This window comes from Hemibagrus wyckioides, linkage group LG09, assembly GCF_019097595.1.
Source record: "Hemibagrus wyckioides isolate EC202008001 linkage group LG09, SWU_Hwy_1.0, whole genome shotgun sequence".
Taxonomy (NCBI): Eukaryota; Metazoa; Chordata; class Actinopteri; order Siluriformes; family Bagridae; genus Hemibagrus; species Hemibagrus wyckioides.
This window is the reverse complement of record NC_080718.1, coordinates 16978969-17004362: the sequence shown is the minus strand read 5'-3', so window position 1 is coordinate 17004362 and position 25394 is coordinate 16978969. Positions and strand designations below refer to the sequence as shown.

General features: G+C 39.7%; 1 protein-coding gene and 1 long non-coding RNA gene across 5 annotated transcripts in view; one reads left to right on the top strand and one right to left on the bottom strand.

Moving 5' to 3' along the window:
* The window catches only part of LOC131359925 (neuronal PAS domain-containing protein 3), a 236202-nt gene that overhangs the window by 73039 nt on the left and 137769 nt on the right, over positions 1-25394 (bottom strand). The window lies entirely within an intron of this gene.
* On the top strand, positions 16158-21533 carry LOC131359926 (uncharacterized). Its single transcript, XR_009205817.1, has 2 exons — positions 16158-16274; positions 19525-21533. It is a non-coding gene; the product is annotated as an uncharacterized LOC131359926 (long non-coding RNA).

Sequence of the window (25394 nt, the reverse complement as noted above, 5' to 3'; positions counted from 1 at the left end):
ACAGCTGTCAGTGACAACGTTATATTGTGCCTTATTCGAGGCTCAAAATTTAGAACAAGGATGTTAAATCGGATCAATATTTTTCATCACTTGTGGTTTAATACTTGAGGCTAAGATGTAAAACGAATAAGAGCAAATATGAACGCCATGATTTTAAGCAATAATACGATCCGGACTTACTGCCCTTGAGGAGCAAATGCTAGAGGTGAAGGACATCAATCTAATGCCAGTGTCCTACTCGCATCCATGCCACTACACTGCGGTATTTACGCACATGAGCAGACGCCAGCCTTGTTGACTATTAAAGCATCATAAATTATTAGCAAAGAAAAAAATAGAGTCGAGAGAAGAAGGGCAGCTGGCAACTGGAGCATGCCACATGTTCAGACGCTACCAAGGTCTCCTCGTTGTGCCGACCCTTCACCCACCCAGCCCCTTAAAAACAATCACCGCAATCAAAACAAGCAGGGCTGATGAACTCTGCATGTGTATCTGTGTGAGAGGAGGACCGAGAGACAAAGAGCATCTCATTGTGGATGGATAGAGCTCATTATTAGCCCCTCTCCCTTCTACACTCAAAAACACCGACCCCAAGGAAAGATGTAGAGAGTCCTCTTATTCAATATGCAAATCACTGAAAATCACATAACAGCCCTTAGATAAGCTAGTGTTTAGATTCTATGATGTGCATGTGTTTTGTGTGCATGTATGTTAATAACAGAGGGACATATGGACAGAGTGAAAAATCAGGTATATTTATTATATATTACAGAAAAAGACAGACAGTCTGAGGGAATGATTAGGGGCTTTAAAAGACATCTTATCAGAACTAGTGCATTGCCATGGGAGCTGGGAAAAATATATTTTTCACTCAAGTCAATTTCGAAGCTGACAAGCCATGTAGAAATGTGCAAATATGGATGCAGAGTATTGATTTATTTATTGAAGGCCCTAGCTCGGGGGACGCTCAAATCACTCATCTTACCCCACGTTGGGAGCGCCTTCGAATAAAAGCATCGTTATAACATTTATTTCACATGCAGCTTAGCAGCGGAGAAAAAAATCTTAGCCCCTACTGAACATGACATATTTATTGGCCCTCTTTATAGGCAGAGTGACCCACTGCAGACATTGGTTATAAAATGACTGCAAGTAAACTGAGGATCTCCCCTTATCACCTCGGTGTCATTCATTTATTTTAAAAATTAGAGTGCACTGTGTGGGTTCATTGTTAAATATACTGTCAAGAGTAAATGTTTGCAGTCCAGAGGGTTTCGAATAAAGAAAAGGATTTCAAGTGTTTAAAATAAAATATTCGGTAATGAGTTGTCCAAGGGGTCCCCCACCTTGTGCCCTGAGTCCACTGGGACAGACATGACCCTGTCTCGGATGAGCGCTGGGTAGAAAATAGGTGGATGGATGGCTGGAAAATGAAATGTGGGTGTATACACAGCAAACCCAACAGAAATGGAGCTAGTTTACAAAGATTTGTTTGCAATCTGGTAGATTTATAGAACAGGAAGAAAGAGAGAGAGAGAGAAAGAGAGAGAGAGAGAGAGAGAGAGTATATATGTGTGTTGTGGGGTGAGGTGGTTCAGGGTTTGCGTTGGTGAATAGTTCCAGTGAGAGAAATTATACGCTGCTGAGATGATATAAAAAAGAATGGAGGCAATTATACAAGCAAATGGTGGGCAAACAGTGCACTCCTGTTATCAGAGAAAATGTATATTACATACAGGACTGATACAGACTGCTAATATATTAAAATACTTATTAAAAGAATAAAAAAAATTAAAATACTTTGCATATTGATACAATTACTGTACACACACAACAGAAAGTAAAAAAAATGAATACATGATCCAGTATAATGCATGCAAACACTAGAAAACAAAAATCATTATTTACTAAGAGCCAAATCCCCCCTCCCCCAGAGAGAGAGAGAGAGAGAGAGAGAGAGAGAGAGAGAGAGAGAGAGAGAGCGAGAGAGAAATAAAATATGATCAGCACACTTGAAGAGCAGACAGTGAACATGAATTTTTCCCTGTCCATGCTGTGGAAAAGTTCCTTCGGGTGATGAGACAACAATATTGTTTCTACTTCCCTGCGTGTCTGGATTTAATTAAGTGATAACAGTCACCTTCGGGTGGTGGCACAAGACAATAATATCAGAGTTAAGAGAAAGTGCTGAGGAGACTGGGCTCTCCCTGTTATCGAGAGAGAGAGAGAAAGAGAGAGAGAGATTTTACCTGTTATACAAACTGGCTTTAGCCAGGTTAGTCCTGGAAATATTTTTAAGTCAAATCGGTGTGTGTGTGTGTGTGCGTTTTGGGGGGGGGGTGATTGGGGGAGGCGGGTTTTAAGAGGATTTAGTTTAACTCTAAGAGGATTAATTCTAATTTGAATGCTTATGTGTTTAAACACAGGCTTAATAAAATGATATGACGTCCATACAAACAAATGAAAGGCCTGGCTTAGTCAGGAGGTGACTGCCAGCTAGGAGCTGACACTAAACCAACACTGAGGTTAAAATACGTGTGTACCAAGTACACACCCCATATATGTACACACACACAGAAATTTTCTCATGTGCCACGTTGCACTATTCTTCAGGACATGCAGGAAAAAAGGAAAGATGGCTGAATAGAAGAAAGAGAAAACAAAACAAAACAAAGAACAGAATAGATTGGAGGGCCTAAGTGACCTCAAAAGCTGCTGAAGGACAGAACAGATAGCATAAAGAGAACGCCGCAATGTTTGCCAGGCCATTAGGATGATTGCAAAAAGTAGTATCTGAGAGTCAACAAAAACGCCCCTCCAAACCCAGCCTCAAGTTGGTGTGATATTCATTTCTCGAAGCTTCCCAATCGAACACAGACGAAGACGAGTGGCTTATTGAAAGCAGTGTAGTATTGTAACTCTAAGACCTCACTATGAGAGACAGGATGTAAAAAGCGCTGAGGGTCAGTCTCCTTACAGCTCTCCAGCACCCGACAGAGACCCATCATCAAAAGGTTCCATTACAGCAGCAGGCTGCCATCATAATTACACTATAATCAGCTCGGAAGCGAGGGCCTGTGGAGTGGCCCGGGGCTCGCAAAGGTACGCTCAGGGTGTATGAATCACAGCGAGGTCAGCGCAACCAGACGGTGGCCTTCTCTTCAGCACACTCAGGCCTACACAGAGGGGTCTAGTGCTGGCTGAAGTGGCCATCGAATCATAGCGTTTTTGTCAAATGGATCCTCTTTCGATGATGAGCTCACACTATTGAACCATTTTCAGATGGTGCTGCGCAGCAGATCTGTTTTATTACTTATGAGTTGATGTTTGATGTGCTTACTCATTCAAAATAGTGCACGGGCACAGCGATATCAGATAAAAGCAGAGCAATGTCAGATACTGAGGTCAGTTGATGAGGTCCAAGGCTAGCTGAGCTCCTGAAGTCCTACAGGCAATGAGGACCTTCAAGCTGCCAAGCGTAATTGCCTTCTCTGCAGCTTTCACCACTCAGAAACAGACTCAAACAAGGACCACACACACACATACACACACACACACACAAACAAACCACAGCGATGCATCTTAAGAAATCACATAGGGTCTGACCACCACAGTCTAATTATGCTAATTGCTGCAATGCCCTTGCTTTATTTATGCATGGTGGCTAAGATAAATAAAAGGAAATTGCTTTGGATCTAACTGTATTCATTTCAGAATGCAAACTAGCTTGTGTTTGTTATGAGATTGCTGATCTGTTTACCCCTGAAATTTTGCAGGTAATTGCAATTTTGATTGTACATTTATTTTTCCCAGTGACAGTCCCAGGACTGCGTCTGTCTTCAGTTTTTATAATTAAATGCTTTGTAATATTTAAAGCACATCAAATGGAAGGAAGGCAGCACACGTTAGACTATTTCATTCAGCAGACTGAATAGCTCACTCAGGGGGACGGGGATAAGCTCACGGAATGGAGATGCTCGAGCTGAATGCTTTTCAAGTTCTGTGGTGTTGTTGAAGTAAATATTGAAATGTTGAGGAAGCGGGTCCAGGGACGTGGCGTTGAATTGGTGCTGTGAAAGGAATAAAACATAAGGTGTGCAGAATATTTTCCTTCTTGATGCTTTCATAGTTTTGACAATTAGTCTTTGATGCTTTATACGTCACCGGGATTTGAATCATGAAAAATGAGGCTGTAATGGATACAGAGTTTTCATACACGCTTTGCAGCTAAATCTGCATATGGAAAATAACTAGCCCTAATATTTACTTTAGCAGATTTAAAATAACTCACATAGACGAAGTTCCAGCAATGAGCACACTGCTTGTTAGTTACTAGTTGTCTACAAGCAACTAATCGGGATTAAGTGTGTTCCTTTAAGGTGCGGGACAGATCAGCTAAATTTGATAGTATTTTAGAAGAAAAGGTCAATCAATTAGAACAACTCAAACTAATAGCAACAAACATGCAAAATTAATGGAATATCAAGATCCTGGAAGGTTTTGTGTGAAAATTCAGTCCTATTCAAATTTCTCTGTCCTCATTAAGGACAAAGTAGATACAGTCTAAGGAAGATATTATGTGTTTCATTCATTTTTTCTGCAAAATTTCCCAGGAACAGTAAATAACATCTATGACATTAAACTGCTTTTATTTAGTTAAAAATTGGCTGGCAGCATTTTATTATTTGCTTTTGAGATGTAATGTTATGAACGATGGACTATGAGGTCGGTCATGTGCTGCCCTTTATATTACGAGGAAACTGAGGAAATGATCAGAAAGAAACTTCAATCTGTGTCTTTTGGATCTGTTTTTTCCCATAAGCTTGGATAGTCCTTTCCTGGCACTTAAAGAAAGGAAAAGAAGAAAAAAAGAGAAGAAATCTATCTTAGGGAATGCCATTTAGATAAAAACCGCAAATGTTTGGACAAACCAAAATGCATTTGTTAAGTAAAAAGGCTGTTTTTCATTATGATTAAAAGTAAAAAAAATAAATAAATAAAAAAGGATAATCTTCAGTATAGAAGAGCTTTTCTTTTAGACAGACAGAGATCTAGAGCAAAGCCGATGTACCATGCAGCTTACACAACAGTACTGATTATATAAAAAGCTTACTAGAAATATTTTAATGGAATTTATCTTTCACATATGGGAAAAATCAGTAAGATATCTTTTCTATTATATACTCTATTATACTTGAGATGGCCAAAAATAAAAATAAAAAAAGGCCAAAGTACTGTGTTAAACGACGCCGTTCATTTTCTTACATCAAAATAAGAGCTGAAATAACAATTTGTGTTTTGTTTCATTTATTCACTAAACACAAACAGCACAAACAAAACGGAAACCAGAACAAAAGTCGACAGCATTTACTTTGTGATTCTTCTATGAAGGAGACAGGCGGTGTGGAGGCGATGAATTCATTCATACTTATCTCATTAACTTTACAATCCGATGGCATTACCATTTAAACGGAAAAAAAGAAAAAAAAAACGGTAAAGGGGAAGGGTCTTTTGTTGCTGCCTCTGTTCCCCAGCAGACAGGTGTGTTGATTTATTTATTGTATTTGTGCATTCCTGTCTTACGTGGAGGAACAAATGTGCCGACCGCAGGAGAGTTCATTGACAGGCCCTTTGTATAGCACAGTAAAAAATGAGCCACTTACTTACAGCCCATCCATAGGAAATCGGATGCAATGAGAATCAGAATGGAAGTGCTCCCAGCGCTGACGCCTCTACAGACAGAGGCTACACCAGAGCGCAGGGGAGGAAAATCAATAAAGGATAACTCCTTTTCTCTCGCATACAACTTAAGATTCAGCAAAAGTTTTGTCTGGGGAACTTCGGCTGATATGGGGCTTGGGAACGAACCCGACATTAATCATTCCAGCAAGTGCTACATTGCTTTAGTACAATAACTTGTCGTCGGAGCTGCTGGCCCACCTCGCTCCTGCACATAAAGCCTATCACTCAGTGTGCCCTTAAGGGCCAGATAAACAATCACCAGAGTCCCATATTCTGTTAAATCACTGTAGCCACATTAGTCTGAATGGAGAGAGGGGATGTGAGGGAGAAAAGGAACCGCTTCGTGCCGGCCCGGGCCCAGATGCTTATCAGCCGCCTGAAGAAGACATTCGTCTTTTGTCTGGATTGCCCTTGACACCTCCTTAAGGGAGAGCGAGTCTTGAACTTGTCTTTGTTTTGAAGAACTCTCGGACCTTGGCAGTTTAATCCGGGTTAAACACCGCGGGATCTCGTGAGTATTTAAGCATTCCCTCCATCTTTGATATCCATCTCTTTTTATATATAAATATCTATTCAAAGGTCTTCCTCAGAGCGAGAGGGATAAGTGCACCATTGTGATCGCAATGCAGAGGCTCTGATCAGAGGATAGCACACACCAAAGCCTTCGGCGCAGACAGAGTACTCCTACTTATCCCAAACTCATCCCAGCCCCATGTGCCGTACATCTAACAAAATAGTCCATCATTAGCGTTTCACTGCAAACAACACATTTTTTTTTTAAATATGATACAATCAAAACAAACATGTCTAAAAAATAAATGATTCTATGTGAGTAATGCCTCTAAAGCTCCAGCGGAAGTGCAGGCGGTGGAGTTAGTGCAGTTTGGGAAGCATATGGGTATTTATAGAGCATGGTACCTCAGAGAACACATTTAAAACAACACTAACTGCACCCAAAGCCACATTATAAGCCTATATGAACCCTAGTAAAAGCTGCCTGGTGTTACCCACATGAGTCATTACGGACAATACAAGCGGCGCATATGGCAGAATACACAAACATGCGGTGTCTTATTATCCACTGATCTTTATTCTTTGGGAAAATACCTTCAGCTTCTTTCACAATCATTCAGTATCTGATGCTCATGTGAGATTGTGCTTAGTCTGATTATAGGCTGCTTATTCGTTGGAACAGGTATAACAAACTGCGTAAGTAATGTTCTCACCTGGTATGTATCTATGTTTAACCCTATTTATCATCACGTTGGTGCGCCCGTCTGCAGGCGGAATAGAAATCGACTTATGGGACATTTTCAACCAGTATAAACAAATGAATTATTTTATGGTCGCAAGTCTGATAGAAAATGAGTCAGGACACTGCTGGCTTTCAGTGTTACCTGTTGGGATAAACTTAAAACACAATTTTAGTGGTTGAAGATGCCTGCAAAATTTTAGATCCAAGCACTTGCAGCATCTCAGAGAGCAGGAATGGTTTTTAATATCACCATTATATAATATCTGCACATATAAACATTTGTGCAGAAAAAAATAACAGTTTTCCTTTTTTGAATATATTGCTCCTATTAGGCTAGGTATAAAGAGAAATACTTATAAAAGACTACAAATTCATTCTTAAAGCCCTGAGTATCTACTTTCATGAGTCATTAACCACCAGTGTGAAATGTGACATGACAAAGAAATTCAGTGCTGAACACTGGCCACTCCAAACAGAAGGAAATTCCATTTTTTGCCCTCTGGAGTTAAACACAATGCATTTTGTAACTACAGCACAAGCTACTAGGTCTGTTTCACATCAGCTGAGTTGTATAAGGCAGACGGTTTTTACTACATGGATTAACAGGAGTGCAGGGATGATAGACAATTGTTTCTGAATCAGAATAAAGAAACATTGATGAAACTAAGCAAAATAAAAATCAGCGCAAAAGCATGCAGTCACCTAGTGATAAAAACGGTTAAAAAAAAAAATAAAGACGCTAGCTATACCCATGATACCTTGTAAATGAATGAACACCACTTCTCATAGCCAAACTTGCTTAATTTGTGCAAACATAATACATTTAAAACACTTTTAGAAAATAGTAATAATAATAATAATAATAATAATGCACTTGTTTGCATACTTCAGTCTTTATTAATGCTACTTTTATGTTAGCGAGCTACATTAACAAGCACGTTTTTACTTAATTTTATTAAAGCAACAAAAAATTATGAGGGGGCCAATACTTTTATTTGCACAGTGGTCTAGCTAATGACTTTATGTTTTGTTCTTCCACTTTATATGTATATATATGAACAGGTCATAATTATGTGTAAGTACAATTCATTTATTCTAATTTCTAATGTGTTCTGTCATGAAAAGAAATGTATTTTTTCCAGGACTACACGGTTTATAATCTATCTCTGAGTGATAGAAGAGGCCTGTTAAAGCAAGCCGGGGGTGAGGAAGAGAGGAGCATGTACAGGCCTCTCCTGGGAAGAGTGTGCAGGCTCTGTGATAATGAGAGACTCCGGTGAGACACCTGAATTCGAGGGAAGGTGTTAACATCTGCATTACTGTGATATGAAGATTATTGCAGAGCCCAGTTCAGAATTAGTATTCTCAAGAACACTGCTTTTAACTCGCATTTGGCACTCAGCAGACAAAGAGTCTAATAATGAATGTTAATAATGTGTCCTTTCCTCTTTTGTTGCCCACGACTTTCATCACCAGGTCCCCATTTTCTTCATGCCTATCTACATTTCTGTGCAGGAATCAGAATCAGAATCAAATTTATTGGCCAGGAATGTTTTTACACACACAAGGAATTTGGTAGCGGCTGTTGGTGACCCTCAAAAGTACAGACATAAAATGACCACACTATAGATTTCATTTACAGACAATGCTATAGACCACTATATACAGTATGAGACAGGTTATCAATGTATATAGAGTGTGACAGTGCAGGTCATGGCTCTACTAGCTGTACAACTTTTATGATACTTTACTAACTGAAAGAATGAATGTGTTTATTTACAGCACTATGAGATAAGATCCAGAGACAACACCTGATGTCCGTTTTTAATTAAAAAGTAATAAATAGGACTATTTGGGCCAAGGGACAAGTTTGTCAGTGTTTCATTCCAGGTTTAAACGTGTTAAATGTAGGGTGCAGGCTGTGCTGTTGGAGGCTCCAAGCTGCCTGTCAATGGCGTGGGTGACTCCTACTTATAACAAATGTAGTGACAGGCTAAGATCAAGGGCTGCACTGACATTCTCACTGCAAAGGTCAATGTATGGCGAAGCTGGCGATGAAGAAATGAGCACTCTGCCATCATTGCCAAGGCAAAAGGTCAGAAACAAGCTGATTGGTGATAGAACTATCAAATTAACCAATCAATACACGGCTGGGATAGGAGGAAGCAGGCCCTCAAGGGAGAGGAGACAGGCTGGACCAAATGCCAAGATGTCAATAGCTCTGCGCCGATACAGCCTGGAGGAGAGGGAGGCTCTCTCATAAACACTATGTTACACTACACTACACTACACACACACACACACACACGCACGTTCCTCCACATGCTTCACTTTATTTTGAAGTAATTTGAGCGAGCGTTCCAATAGCTATAGCTAAATGATATAAGGGTGCTATATAATAATATAATTTATGTTAAGTTGAATGTTGAGAATAACAATGCATTGTAAGACACGCCATAAATCCTAAAAGAGAGCTGTTTTGAATATAAAGTCATCTTTACTGCGAGAGATCAATTTTGTTCACAATGAGGATAAAGCCTGAGTGGAAATCAAGTCGTACTGCGAGGTGTGGAGTGTGCGGCCGGACGTGGCGGAGATGAGAAGACACACAAGGACGTAAGTAGGACATGAGAACGAGTGTGCAGTCGGGCTGCTTCGCCAAAAGGGCTTGTAATCCTCTTCTACGTTTACAGCGGCGGCTCAATATCACTTCAATTCCCCCATGAGTGACTGGCTGCTTTGTACCTATCTCCTGTGGAGACGACCTATTCACACAGCAGCCTCTCATCCTGTCCCTCTGCTCCCAAATACCAGTTCCCCTTTAGACCTCAGGGGCCATTGAGAGATGAGCTCGTCTGGGGATTAATTGAATTGTATTAGCCATGTCAGTCAAGCTGAAGTGCCGTCGTGCTCCAGGCCGCCGTGCTGGGATGCGCCGAGGCATAGGGGGTTGGAGTCACACGTGTTTCATACACACACTCACACAGGGATAAATCAAGGTGTGTTGAGGTATGAAGGTGTGAAGGACAGAGATTGGCTGAGGAACAGTGTGATGATGAAAAGCTTCACCAAAAAGATTTACAAAACTCTTGCTGCATTCTTTAAGTCAACTTCTTTACTGTTTCCTCTCGCTCTCTCTCTCCTGCCATGCCTTCCATCTTTCAAATGGTAATTAATCAGCACTTAATTTACCTCTTCCCATTACATGCATGGTAATCAGCAGGTCAGGGTAAATGATGCAGCGCTGAAATAAACATAAGACCAGTGCTTGACATTCACATGTGTCATACATGTACGGGTATGAAATCTATAACACGGGCCTCGGACCTGCTTTCCGTCGTCTTTTTTGATTTAGAAATGAGTGGCAAGTGCATTTCATCCAGAATGTATAGTACAGCATGGTACGATGTTTTTTCCCAAAAAACGGCAATATAACGTTTTTTTTTTTTAATTATTATTTTTGGAATTTTCCATTAACAGAATAACGTTTGTTGACCAAAAATGCACATACATTTGTGTTAATTATTAAGGTTTGGATCAAACATATTCAATTTTAATTGCCAATTAAAACAGAAACTCAAATTATTAGAACCACTGCTATAGAGTAACATACAAGACAAAGCAATAAAAAAAAAATAAAAAAAATTAAGTGATTATTTACTTCATTCCGTTTCATAAGTGGCACACAGTGTAATATCACTCTGTCCAGTGTATCATTTTCTAAGTAAGTAAAAGGCTACATCAGTGTTATTTTAGATCTGTATCTTGTGATGGATTGCTGCGTTTTTTCTGAAAACTTTACATGCAATCACATTTTGAAACCACAGATCTCAACAAGAAATGTTGCAGTTTAAATCATTTGTGTGGTCTGCGTGTTTTATTCTCTCCCCAGTGGAGGAGCGTCTGATTTTCCGATTCTGCAGCCCTGTGAATTGAACTACTAACAGTTCAAACTTCCAGAGCAATTAAAGAGCAGCTCCAACCCTCCGCGGCTGCCTCTGTGCCTCAGCTGAGACCGTGTCAATTTTGGATGTAATTAATGATTCTCTCAAGCCTAATATTCATGCGATCGTTATTCTGTTGACGTGCTGGAGAAATAGGATACATACATTTTCATTATGCATCCTATCCAATATCCAAAGGGGGAGATGATTCAAAGCAAAACACTCCATTTGCATGTGTCTTGATAGTTGCTCAAATGTGCTGGTTAAGACAAACTGAAGGCAGTTTTGTACTTTCAACATGTTCCTCAATTAACAGTTGTACAAATTGTGTAAATCAGGCGAGTGAGATAAAAGAATTCTTAATGAGGATCTAGGAGAATATGCATGAAATACTCAGCAGTAATTAGTTTTAAATAGCAATTTAGACTTTTCTGCCATTTTTATGAGCTGTTTATTTCAAGCGGAAGCTACAGAGTTTAACAAATAACAAAAAAAAAAAACAAACAAACAAAAACAATTTTTTTTAGTACACTATGTATTTATATAAACATAGCTAAATAAGTTATAAATAATTTATTGTTAGTGATAAATGATTGTCTTCAAAAGTATACTGTCAAAATATGTAAATTTTATTTCCATACAATTCCACTCGCTTTCTTTAAAATGATCTGGAATGTTCTGGAATGATCATGAAGCATTTTTTTATACAGAGTGCTTGTGAAATATATTTATATATATGTTAAAAACTGCTTTTTTGCAAAATATGAGGCAAAAACTAATATCTTTCTATCAGCAGCAGAACAACGTTAACTACAGAGATCACAGATAGCGAGTTCTTCTATGCAGATTAGTGGCTCTGATCATACGCAAGGCCTTGGGAAGAAGGACAGAGTGTGTAGACAATTGATTCTATCTAGAAAGCACTAGACTGTAATACTGTATAATCCCGTTCTTCCGATCCGTGAAAATTTTTTGGTCTTCTTCATCTCCAGAATCCCGGATGTGGAAGAATCCAGGATATAACGTGATAGCACCAAGCTGTGATCAAGCACCAAGCACATTCGCTATCGTAATGTGGCCTAACACATCACTGCCACACCTTCTGATGGAGCAGGATTACTGAAGTGCGACTGCACTGAACGTCTTTAAAGAGTCTTTCCCCAGTTAGAGCCCAGAACAATCATTTCAGACGCAGTGCCTGTTCTTGTACTTTTTGAGAGAGAGCACACACACACACCAGAAGAATTTACGGTACGATGATGGAAGCAGCCTGCACTGTGTCCCTATAGAGATGACCCTCTCCAACGAAAATGATCAATGCCATGTGTCTGTACAGGTCGCGTGTCTTTCTTTAAATACGTGTGTATTTGTTCATAGCTCATTCTCATTTACATTTAAATGTATCGCTACATCACAGTTTGCACAGGGATAAGAAGAAGAAAAGGGTGAGTGAAACTGAGGAGCGGGAGACAGGGAACAAATAGAAGCATAGAATGTGGACATAATACAGGAAAATATAGAGCAGGATATAAATAAAAGTCGTAAAATAGGTTCAGCATGTGAGGGTTTGATCAAAACGTAAATATAATTAATAAACATTTTTATTTTAAATTGGTATTGGTCTGCAGCATAGGTTGTTAAATCAGGGTCACATGTTTAGAGCTTTATTGCCTTCAGTTACTGCATTACAGCACTCAGTCATGTTTGTCTCTATTTTTTTGTTTTGTTTTGTTTTGTTTTTTGTTTAGTTGAACAGTGTTTAGTTTAATGTCACACTTGAATGGCTCTGCACATCCCTTTATAGAACGAATATATTCTAGTATAGGAAAATATAAAAGTTTCAATCTATTGTTTTTAAGAATGCTTAAGCATCTACATACAATGAAATTCCTCTGCTACCCAGACATTAGGGAAAATAAATAAATACATAATAAATAAACAAACAGCATGTCCAGATCTCATTTAAAATCATACTATATCCAACTCTTTTATTAAACTATTTAATAAGCTTTTTACCCAAATAAAATGTGGCTCCAATTCAATGGGCAATAATAAACACCTTCACTGTGTCTGTAATATCTTGAATGTTTATGTGAGTGAGTAGTGTGTGTTGTTTCGAGGTCTCAGAGCTCAATGCTCAGCACTCAGGTGTGTAGTAGAAACTGATAAACATTTCCTTCACCACATTACCACGTCTGTCTCACAGCATTGACATAACATATGCTGTCGAATGCAAAGAACAGAATTTAAACACTACCAGGCAACATAACAACCCTGACCTGAATGGTTAGTTCTGCTTGTTTTACACCCGTGTCATGTTTGCTGAGCCTGTCCTGTTAATAAATCTTTTAATGCAATCCAGAGGGAAGCCTCACCAGACTACTTTAACCTTCCTAAACCCGGCCGAACAAATTCCTCCCACCACTGGCTCCAACCTATTCATCTGGGTTTGATTGAAAACACATCAATAAGCTCTAACAATGAGTGGAATAGCATTGCCGGATCATTGTGGGAGGTCTGGCTAGGGTCAGGTTGTTAAAGAACATGTTATGAGCTGCTTTGTTTTTTTGGATTCGTGCCAGCGTTACTTAAAAATGTGTCCTGCAATATATTTCAATACAGCAGCAGTTTACAGACATCGCCAATATGTTACAGGGACACTCGCACCCGGTGCTGGACCTGGATCACATCCTGATTTGCACATTTTAACATGAGTCTGTTTGAAGGTTCGGTTGTGTAGAGAAAAGCTAAAGCTCAAAGATGGTGAGACAATAACGTTTCCTTCATGCTTCCTGCCAGTAGAGGGCTCCTTGTCAAAAGACACAACATCAGGAAGAAAACACTGGCAGTAATTCCATCTCCTGCATGAATATGGGAGAATCAATACGCGAGAGATTTTTTACTGAAACACAATTTCTTATTTGCAGTGAATTCTAGCATCGGCTGTTTTATGGATGGGTAGGATATGAAAATGTGATATTGATATTGCAATAAATCTACTTCGATACCATTTAGGATGATGTCACTCTATACATCACATCACATGTAGGCTTCGGAAAATTTCCTCACCCCCCCCCAACTTACAGGGTTTCTCCACCTCCCTGTACAGAACCAGCATATGCATAAAATATGATGTAATGCTGTCTAATATCATAATGCATCAAGCTTCCTTTTTTTATTAGACTACTTAGCTTGACCTTTCGTATTGCATTTTATGACAAAATCAAACTTGCCCTGAATCCTATGAGTGTTGTCTGTTTGTATCAGGACGTGTTGTTTACAGGTATTGAGACCGAAGCTTGGCATTCTACTGAACAGAGATATAACCTGAAAAACACTGCAGAGTAACCCAGTCATCTCTGTATGGACATTTTACTGAAATGCAGATGAAAAAAAAAAATAGATTTCTGCATCAGATATCTGGTACGTTGTGTTTTGCTGGTGGATGATACGTAAACGTGCTGTTAAGGGAAAAGAATTAACAGCAGGGTTTAGTGATACAATTCACCAATGTTCCCACTCTGAGGTTTATTAATTTCCTATTACAGCACACCCTGTAGTGCACTATATCCTCTATATACCTCTAATACTTGCTAATGATTACAATTTATTAATTATTAAACAATGACTATTTTTAAAATGCATTTAGCTATGTTTAATGTTAACAAATTTGTTCCAGTAATCACTTACATTATAAAAGCTGTTCCTTCACAAGCATCTCTTTTTTTTACTCTCTGTGTTGTAGTTTGCAAAAAACTGAAAACAACACGTCCTGTAGCGCTGACTGTTACACGACGCTGACAAAAATGCCATGCAAAAAGCTGCACCATATTAAGAATTACACCCATTTTTAATATTTGGTTAATGTGGTCCATCTACTATACAAGTTCTTGTGTAGGTTGTTATTTGTTCCACATCCACAGCGAACTCCGTTTCCCAGAATGCACTGTGGACATGAGAACGCTGTCATGTTCACAGCCACCAGACTTTTAATCATGCACACCTGTTCCTTAATCACACACACACACACACACACACACACTTATCAAGCCTTTTGATCTCTCTCTCTCTCTCTCTCTCTCTCTCTCTCTCTCTCGTCACCTGTATTTGCTTGCTTGTGTTCGTCACAATTCTTCACATGAATCCATTTCAGCCTACCTTTAATTTACCATTACTACAGAAATGCTAACATGAGATCGATGCATTGAATCAGTGATTGACCCACGGTCGCTAATGTACAGTTAATGTTTCCATCTGCACTGACTTGTAGCATTAGTGATTTAATTGTTTGTACTGGTTCACTTTTTATACATTATAATACTGCACTATTATATTTATCTATATATTTTCTACACAGTTAACCTTACTTAAAATTCCTAGATTTTTCATGTTCCTATTTTTTATTATTGTGGACAAATACATCAAAGCAAATTCCTTGTACATGTACTTGGCAACAAAGCAGATTTTGATTCTGATAAAGCTTGCACAGCTTGGCACGACTGTCAGAGCCACACTGTTACACTAGAAACCTAATCAACACCTTCTGACCAATCAGAGTTGTGCATTCAACAACACGACAGTCTGACACTGATATAGTGTCTAATCATAATATCAAGACATGCTTTTCTTAGACTCTGTATGTATGGTAACAGGTAGATGATAAATGCTATAGGATTTTCATAATGTGTCTAAAAAAACGGTTTAATGAATCTAAACATCCTGATGTCTACAGCATATTGTGAAAATGCCTTGTCTAGTATTTTCACTTATTCCTCAGTTGCTTCAAATAGCGAGTCAGTAAAACAGAAGATGCTTGCATCTATTCCAGTCCAAGAAACACCTTCATGCATGAAGGAATAATAGAAGAGAGTAAGAAAGCTACAGATGAGGACAAATTATAGTGGCTGAACTGTAGAAAAATAGAAGCTTGTCTGTTAGCTACAACCTGCCCGTGTGACCCGGATAGCCTGGCAGTGTGACTGAGGGACTGTTTATGTACCCGTGTAAAGTAAGCTAGTGTTTCCCCAGACAGAGCACTTTAGTGCACTGATACCATAGTGTGCACACACACACACACACACACACACACTATACTCAGTGTCTGTAGCCATTTTCTTCACCTTCACTCTCCCACACTGCAGCTCCAACCTCCACCTCAGATCTTCCACGCTCTTCATGAATCTTTAACGATACCCATCTGCACACACGCCCTGACTCGTACACACACACACACACACACACACACACACACTTTTCTGAATGTCCAACAAGCTCCATATGCTTCTCGCTCCGACCTCTGAGAAGGCAGGAGCATGCTCAAGATGCTGTGAGAGGTAAGGGCGGTGGCTCTATGTGTGTGTGTGTGTGTGTGTGTTATGTGTGTATGCAGGTCACAGGAGGGAGCCATAAAGAACATCCGTGTACAGTTAGGACATCTCTTTCACTGAGGTCTTCCAGAGATTATGATTCCGGGGCGGCAAGCTGCATTTGTCTTCATTTTGTCTGACTGTCTTCATGCGTTATTATTAGCGGCTGTCAGAGCACAGGGAGGGGGGTGGGAGTTAGGGGCTGCACTCGGCTGCACTCTCACACAAACACACACACACATACACACACACAGAAATAACCACTGAACAAGGGAGAGGGATGGAATCTTCGTAGCTTTCCATCCCAGATGCCCCCTTCAGATATACATCCAAGTCTCGCTGATGAAGGTCAATGAGCTCTTGTGCTATGATGACGATGCGTGATCAAAAGTGCTCACTCCCTAAAGCCATCAATTTTTTATGGCCTGAATGAAATACATCCTGCTCCTGACTTGCTGAGGCGATTGAGACTAACACCCTCACACACCACAGACATGGAATATTAACTTGCATCATTCTCTCTCTCTCTCTCTCAGTGTAAAGGATGCTGCTGACTGTAGGGTTACTTATGTAGGAAAGTGCAGGATAAATAATAACTACATGGCTGAGGAATGTAACCTTGATTCCAGAGAGCTGCATAGAGCAAGCACAGGTGTTACATAAGGAAAGCTAGTGACTCTAGCTGTGCTGGAGTAATCACAGCGGCTGAATAGGAACAGAGCTGCATGCTGTATGTGAGTGAAGATGACAGTGAGACGAAGGCTTACTGCTATAAATATTAAAAACATTATTGCATTACGTATATATATATATATATATATATATATATATATATATATATATATACAGCTCTGGAAAAAAATAAGAGACCACTGCCCAATCTCCAGATGTGAACCCTATTGAAAACCTCTGGAATGTCATCAAGAGGAAGATGGATGGTCACAAACCATCGAGCAAAGCTGAGCTGTTTGCTTTTTTGCAAAAAGAGTGGTATAAAGTTCCCAAACAGCAATGTGAAAAACTGGTGGAGAGCATGGAGCCAAATCTGGGTTATTCCACCAAATACTGATTTCTTAATGTTATTTAGCCAAAGCATTAACACAATTTGTTTACCGATTAATTGCATTTTGTTTTATTTGAGTTATTTAAGCTCTGCAGATACTGCATGATCTTGGGTTATTTTGATGTGTCGTCATTTCCTTTAAATATACACTCTAAATAACAATAGTTATATTTTTAATTTAGGAGAAATATTGTCAGCAGTTCACAAAAACATGAAACAAAACTGTTCATCTCGCCAATACATGCAACTGTAAGAAAAAAACATAAGAAACTCATTATATTGCAGTGGTCTCTTATTTTTTTCCAGAGCTGTATATATATATATATATATATATATATATATATATATATATATATATATATATATATATACACTATATTGCCAAAAGTATTCGCTCACCTGCCTTGACTCGCATATGAACTTAAGTGACATCCCATTCCTAATCCATAGGGTTCAATATGACGTCGGTCCACCCTTTGCAGCTATAACAGCTTCAACTCTTCTAGGAAGGCTGTTCACAAGGTTTAGGAGTGTGTTTATGGGAATTTTTGACCATTCTTCCAGAAGCGCATTTGTGAGGTCACACACTGATGTTGGACGAGAAGGCCTGGCTCTCAGTCTCCACTCTAATTCATCCCAAAGGTGTTCTATTGGGTTGAGGTCAGGACTCTGTGCAGGCCAGTCAAGTTCATCCACACCAGACTCTGTCATCCATGTCTTTATGGACCTTGCTTTGTGCACTGGTGCACAGTCATGTTGGAAGAGGAAGGGGCCAGCTCCAAACTGTTCCCACAAAGTTGGGAGCATGGAATTGTCCAAAATGTCTTGGTATGCTGAAGCATTAAGAGTTCCTTTCACTGGAACTAAGGGGCCAAGCCCAGCTCCTGAAAAATAACCCTACACCATAATCCCCCCTCCACCAAACTTTACACTTGGCACAATGCAGTCAGACAAGTACCGTTCTCCTGGCAACCGCCAAACCCAGACTCGTCCATCAGATTGCCAGATGGAGAAGCGCGATTCATCACTCCAGAGAACGCGTCTCCACTGCTCTAGAGTCCAGTGGCGGCGTGCTTTACACCACTGCATCTGACGCTTTGCATTGCACTTGGTGATGTATGGCTTGGATGCAGCTGCTCGGCCATGGAAACCCATTCCATGAAGCTCTCTGCGCACTGTTCTTGAGCTAATCTGAAGGCCACATGAAGTTTGGACGTCTGTAGCGATTGACTCTGCAGAAAGTTGGCGACCTCTTCGCACTATGCGCCTCAGCATCCGCTGACCCCGCTCCGTCAGTTTACGTGGCCTACCACTTCGTGGCTGAGTTGCTGTCGTTCCCAAACACTTCCACGTTCTTATAATACAGCTGACAGTTGACTGTGGAATATTTAGGAGCGAGGAAATTTCACGACTGGATTTGTTGCACAGGTGGCATCCTATCACAGTTCCACGCTGGAATTCACTGAGCTCCTGAGAGCGACCCATTCTTTCACAAATGTTTGTAAAAACAGTCTGCATGCCTCGGTGCTTGATTTTATACACCTGTGGCCATGGAAGTGATTGGAACACCTGATTCTGATTATTTGGATGGGTGAGCGAATACTTTTGGCAATATAGTGTATATATATATATATGCAATATTTAATATTTATATTATTTATAATATTATTAAAAGTCTGTGGTTTTGTTATGCTACAGTATAAGGGAATTTTGCTGCTGTGGCTTCGAGCCACTTGTCCTCTAAGAAGTTATTCTGACTGATTACTTATATCTTATTCGTCATCCACTATTTCTGTAAAAAAACAAACAAACAAACAAACATTTACAATCTTTATTCAAAACACATTATTCAACTTGTTTTCTGTGTTAGATCGAGCTGCAAATAGACTGTTCATATCAACATAAAACACTTCTGCACTCCTTTTACTGGCTGAAATTAAGGTAGTTGTAAATAAGTGAGCATATTGGAAGTTGTCTCTATGATATTTGATTGTACAATACTATGTTGTTGATTTTTTTAAGTGCATGTTCATTGTTGTTGTGTTTTTTGCAGGTAACTCTTCAAACAAAGAGATTTAATCTTAATAATTTTTAATCCTGGATAAATAAATCTTACTAACTAACTTATGATGAAGCATTTCTGTCTTTTTCCAGTATCACAGTCCCACCATCCACAGGGCATGGTGCTCACTGAAAACTGCATCTATGACACGCATAATCACCAGCTCTCAACTCAATTGAACCATCCACTACCATCGTCATATCACCAACATGGAGAATATCACTTCATGTACAGTTCCAGACACTTCTAAAGTCAAGATGCACTGAAGCTGTTCTGGTGGCTCATCATGGCCCAGCACGAAGACTCTAGGACTACCGCTTTTTTTTTTTTGCCTTTAATTTGTCCTCCATCTGTATATTTAGATTGCAAAGGTAATTTAATTAAAGGTGTAAGCTATGATTTGTGCTGCCAGCCTTTTCCACACACTTATTAGCTGGCAATAAGATATCTCCAGAGAGGAAGGTTCATGATCATTGTCGCATATTATGCTTTAAAAAACTAGAAAAATGATGAGGAAACCTACCTGCTTCTCTTTTTACATCAGTATTCAAATGTTTTTGGATGTGGCTTTGGAGAAAACACTGAAGCAGGAAACAGCAATTCAATTCTGAGCTTTAAAACTAAAAAAATAAATAAAAAGAAATCACTGATTCTACATTTTTTATATATCAAATATTTTTTTTTTAAATAGTGACATTTACTAGTTAATTATATTTTATCACTGACATATTTTATCATCTTGCCAAATTGTCAGTTGATGTCATTTAAGGCCTATACAAATTTATCAATGACTAAATGGGTTACACCGCTGCGTTGTAATGAGACTCAATTGATTAAAGAAAATGTCTCAATGTGAAGTATGTGGAAAGAGTGCTAAATAGCCATTTGGTTAAATGTGTTAAATAGCCATTTGGTTCAAAAATATCAAACCTGTCCTTCAGTTTAACAACCTTAACTGCTATCATAAATATCAACTCATTCCCAATGTTAAAATGATGAGTCCCCAATGTTAACATAGCTGTTGAGTGCCAGTGTAAAAGCATGGAGAGTCCATTTCGCTGCTTTCTGATGGTGTGGAAAGTCTTTAACGTAGTTAAAGCAGAGTGCTGCTTCTTTTCTCGAACCAACAGGGCCTTCGCTCTCCAGCAGCTCCAACACTACAGAGCTACTTACTCTTTACAACTCCTGGCTGACAAATTCAGCCTGCAATAAAACAGCATGCAGGGGGGAAAAAAAAAACCTGTGCAAGTCTCAACGACGCCATGACAAACAGTCTGGAAGCCAGATGCTATCTGCCTGATGCTTGACAGTGCACAGATGCAGCTTGCTTTTCCCTGCCCTTGTTTTCATTCGCTTTATTTCTCGCTCATTTTCTTCATTGATGGATCAGTGGAGTGACCTGAGAGCTGCTAAAACACATCGAATCACCATGTGTTTGCATTTTACAGCTCATATACTGCCTCCGAGCAGGTTGACAATAACTCAGACTCATATGTAGGAGGAAATAGAGTGACATATTAAAGACAGGCTGGTTTAACTATTCCAGATTTGATGAAAAATAATAACAACTTATGGCAATATACAAAAAATGCTGCATTATGATTTAATTAAAAAATTTTATGCAAGATTTTACGGTGCAACATGTGACAAGATTCATGATACATGTTACAAGATTCAAAACAAAAAAATGCTGTGAGTGTTGCTTCACTCTGGGTGTGATTTTGAGTGTATACACTGTCTATAAACTATACAGCATTTCTTTAGTAAACCTGCAGAGCTTCACAGTCAGACATAATGACATTTAACCAGAGAGAGACACTGCTGGATAATCAATACACATTTAACAGATGGGTCAAGGTGTCTCTCTTAGCGTTCATGAACCTGCTATCACACACACACACACACACTGTACAATAGATAATCTCCCCCTCTTCCCCTTTCTCTCACTGTGCACAAGCTGCACTTACTGAACCAAATTCCTCTGGAAAATATGTCTAGATTGTATTACAGAAGTATTTGTGCATGTTAGTTAAGTGATGCAATAAAACAGACCTCAGTCTGTGTTGCTGACTTCTAATAAAAACGTCATTTTCATAACAAACCATGTGTGCTCTGTATACAAGTGTTTTATTGACAACTTTTTAATACAACACTGAATATTAACCTGTACAAATGGTGCACATCGATTGTGTTATGAACTTTGTTTGACGGCAAGAGCTAGAAATAGAAAAAGAAAAAAGAGTGCGTGAATGAGAGAGAGAGAGAGAGAGAGAGAGAGAGAGAGAGAGAGAGAAAAGAGTGCGCTTTCTATCTTCTTTACAGTGAAGCCACTTATTAATCCACATGTTCACAAGTTATAATGAAATTATTCAATGGGATCAAATTCCTTTGGCGCGACACAATGAGGAACAGAGAAATGAGAGGATTAATTTCCACAGTCGGATTTGTGCTCACTATTTGGAGACGGAGGGTTTTACGTTTCTCCCCCCATCATTAGGAAGGCAGGAGCTGGAGGAGGAGTTGACGCTTCTAAAGCTTTCTCCAAACCAGCTGAGACTCTATCGGACCACGTCTCTGCTCACGCTGGATTTCTGCTCTTTTAGATACAGTTCCTAACGCCTGGCTGCTTTTAGGTGCTCAGCAGTTGGAGGTGATGTAAAAAGCTGGACAGCTGCAAAAGTATTCACCACCTTCGAAATTTTCAATGTGTTGTAGCGTGACAGAGGAAATAAGGAACATGGAGATCATTTAAAAGCAGCGTAATTAACGACGACTGTGGGCAAAGACATGCAGCAATGTAAATCTAACCTAACATCAATTTGGCAAGCAAGCAGCTAGAACATAGGGTTAATTACAATTCATCATTTTATTACCTTACTAAGTATAAAAGCCAAATATTATTTTGTTCTTTTGTAGCCTACATGAAGTTATCTAATTGGGAAGCATGATCTTGCACTACAGGTCTAGCATTGCAGAATATAATCCTAAATCATTCAAACAGTGATTATGGTTCTTTAGAAAGGCATCTGGGAAACATAATGCCAATAAAGAGGAACAAAATGCCATAATATAGCACAAAGATGACAGATAACTGATAATAAATAGTTTCACTTCTCTAAAATGATCATGTTCAACTCCCAGAGCTCAATGGCTGGTATTTTTTGACAATACATGTAGATACAGGAACAACTCTAAACACTGCACATCAGAAATTACACAAGAAGAGACCAGAAGACACAGCGCACAAAAAAAAAACACACACATATATAAACACACACACACACACACAAAAACTCTTGGTCTGTCCCAGTTACATCACTTAAACACCCACGCTCCTACACTGAGCTGACACCGAGCAAATCCGCGCTGTGCTAAAGGCTGGGGATCCAGAGTAAATGATGTGCTGAAAGCTTTCTGTGGTAGTAAAGAAGAGCTGTGGAGAGGTGAACAAAAAAGAAAAGAATAAAAAAAAAAAAAACAACAACTAAGAAAAACAACTAAGAAACCAATGTGGGTGACATCCTGCACAAATACCTAAACGCCTTCATGGGAGTTCAGCGGATTAATGCTGTAATTTGTGTGCATTCTGCTAGAAGACAGGCAGGAAGTGAGAAAGAGGGACAGAAAGACAAAGAAAGAGACAGGGAGAAAGAAAAGTGGCTCTTTTGGGAAGTTGGCCCTGCCCTGGTCTCCTGGCCAGTTGAAATTCTGCCGTTATTTCAAGGTTGTTATCTATTTGAGATCAACAGCGCAGGTCAGGGTTCATGGCTGCCCCCGTTCCTCAATCCTCCCAAGACTCCTGATTGACAGCAATCAGCATCTCGGCGGCATCGCTCGGGAAACAAAGTGAGGGTCAAGACAGCGGGCGATTTGGTCTGTCATTTTTAATTATCCAAATGATATTCACAGACAAAACCTTTCCCATCCATCAGGGCAGCACATTACCATAGACAATGTTTGTTTAAAGACTGGCCTATAAAATCAAACAATTATGAATGCAGACAAGCCTTGCTATTGACTGCATAAATAATAAGGCCGTATTTTTTTCCCCTCCCCTTCTCCCCATCCGAATTCCCATTGCTAATGAATCGCTGGCCCTGCACGGAAAATAGAGGCAGGGATCATCAAAATGCCTGGCTTCACACTGCCCATTGACCTTTTTTCCCCAGGATTCTGTAGTGGCGTCCGGTCAGGCTTCCACTGGAGTGTTATTGACAGGGAGCCGAGAATAAAGGCTGCAGAATATACAGTAGAAAATAGATCCCGCGCATTAGCATGCAGCCTAACGTGCCCAAAGCAACATGCCAAAGGTCAGAAAGGGCTTATACATCAACAGCCAACGCCGAGCGCTAAGAAGAACGGCGTGAATACATATCTGCATGCTGCCGTGTCCTTAAGCATGCTTCATGTCCTGCATTCATCCGTTCCACTGGAGCTGACTGTGTAACTGGAGCAGCTGCCGCACACCCTCTGTTAATACCTGTGGCCAGTTAACACCTGCAGCCTGGTGACAGGAGAGCGCACAGCACACCTGCCTACACCAGCCACCTGGAGTCACACACACACACACACACACACACACACAAACGCAATGTCTGCTCGCACATGCATGAACTAAGACACACACGCACACACATATCACTTATACACACAAACGCAATGTCTGCTTGCACATGCATGAACTAAGACATACATGCAGATACACACATACACAAACACACACTCACACAGACACAATCTCTGATTGTACATGCATGAAATAAGACTAAATCACACACTCACACAATGTATGCTCGTACATGCATGAACTAAGCGCACTCATGTGTACACACACACACACACGCCTGCTCAAGCTGACTCGGGCTGAACTACTGACCAGAAAGCTGTGAGGTTAAATTCTGGTACCAGTAAACTGTCACTTTTAGCTCCTTAATCAAGGCCATTAATCCATTAATCTGTTCAGCTCAACTGTAAATTGCTTAAAAGTATAACACTATCTTGAAAATGAGTAAATGAAACATGTTAACAGGTCCACACATGGGCTACATTTAAACTTTTTTATTTCTCTGCAGCTAAAAACATTTTGCATACGTCAGATGTATATGACTAAATCTCTATATTATAGCGCAGTGATATAACCTTTTACCTTGAAATCCGACACGAATCTGACCATGAGAATGAGTTAAAGTACTGTAGGTATTGTATTACATTAGATTTCATGTTACAAGACAAAATACAGTACCCATGAATTACTTTTAGGATGTTGATCCCACTAAAAATAATGAACTCTTAGTCAAGATTCAAGATTTTTATGTCACATGCACAATTATTTCACAGTCATATACAGCATATAAATTGCAGTGAAGTAACAACCCCTCCCTAAACTGTGCCTTTAAATAATACGTAAACATATTTTAGTGGTGAGCCAGCCAGGAGCTCGACAGGCCAGCAAAAGACCCAACAACCTGAACTGGACCGCACACTTACTGGGCTACAGAGGCCGGCCACAACAGAAAGGTAAGCAGACACCTGTTTATGCTGCTTATGCCTTTAAACTGGAGGTAAAATAAGAAATAAATATTAGAACAGAATGTGCAATTGTCTTCATTTTGGTAGCTCAAGTGGTTAAGGCTCTGGGTTGTTGAGCAGAAGATCAGGGTTTAAGCCCTGGCACAACCAAGCTGCCACTGTTGGGTCCCTGAGCAAGGCCCTTAACCCTCTCTGCTCCAGGGGTGCTGTATCATGCCTGACCCTGTGCTCTGACTCCAGCCTCCAAAGTTGGGATTTATGAAGAAAAAATTTCACTGTGCTGAAATGTAAATGTGACAATAATAAAGGCTTCTTTTTCTTCTCCTGTTGCAACAGCGAAGCCGGATTCCCTGCTAGGATCCTGTTTCTTTCTCACTGAAACCCAAACTACAGATCTGAAGTATGACTTGCAGCTTAAGAAAGTTTAAACTCC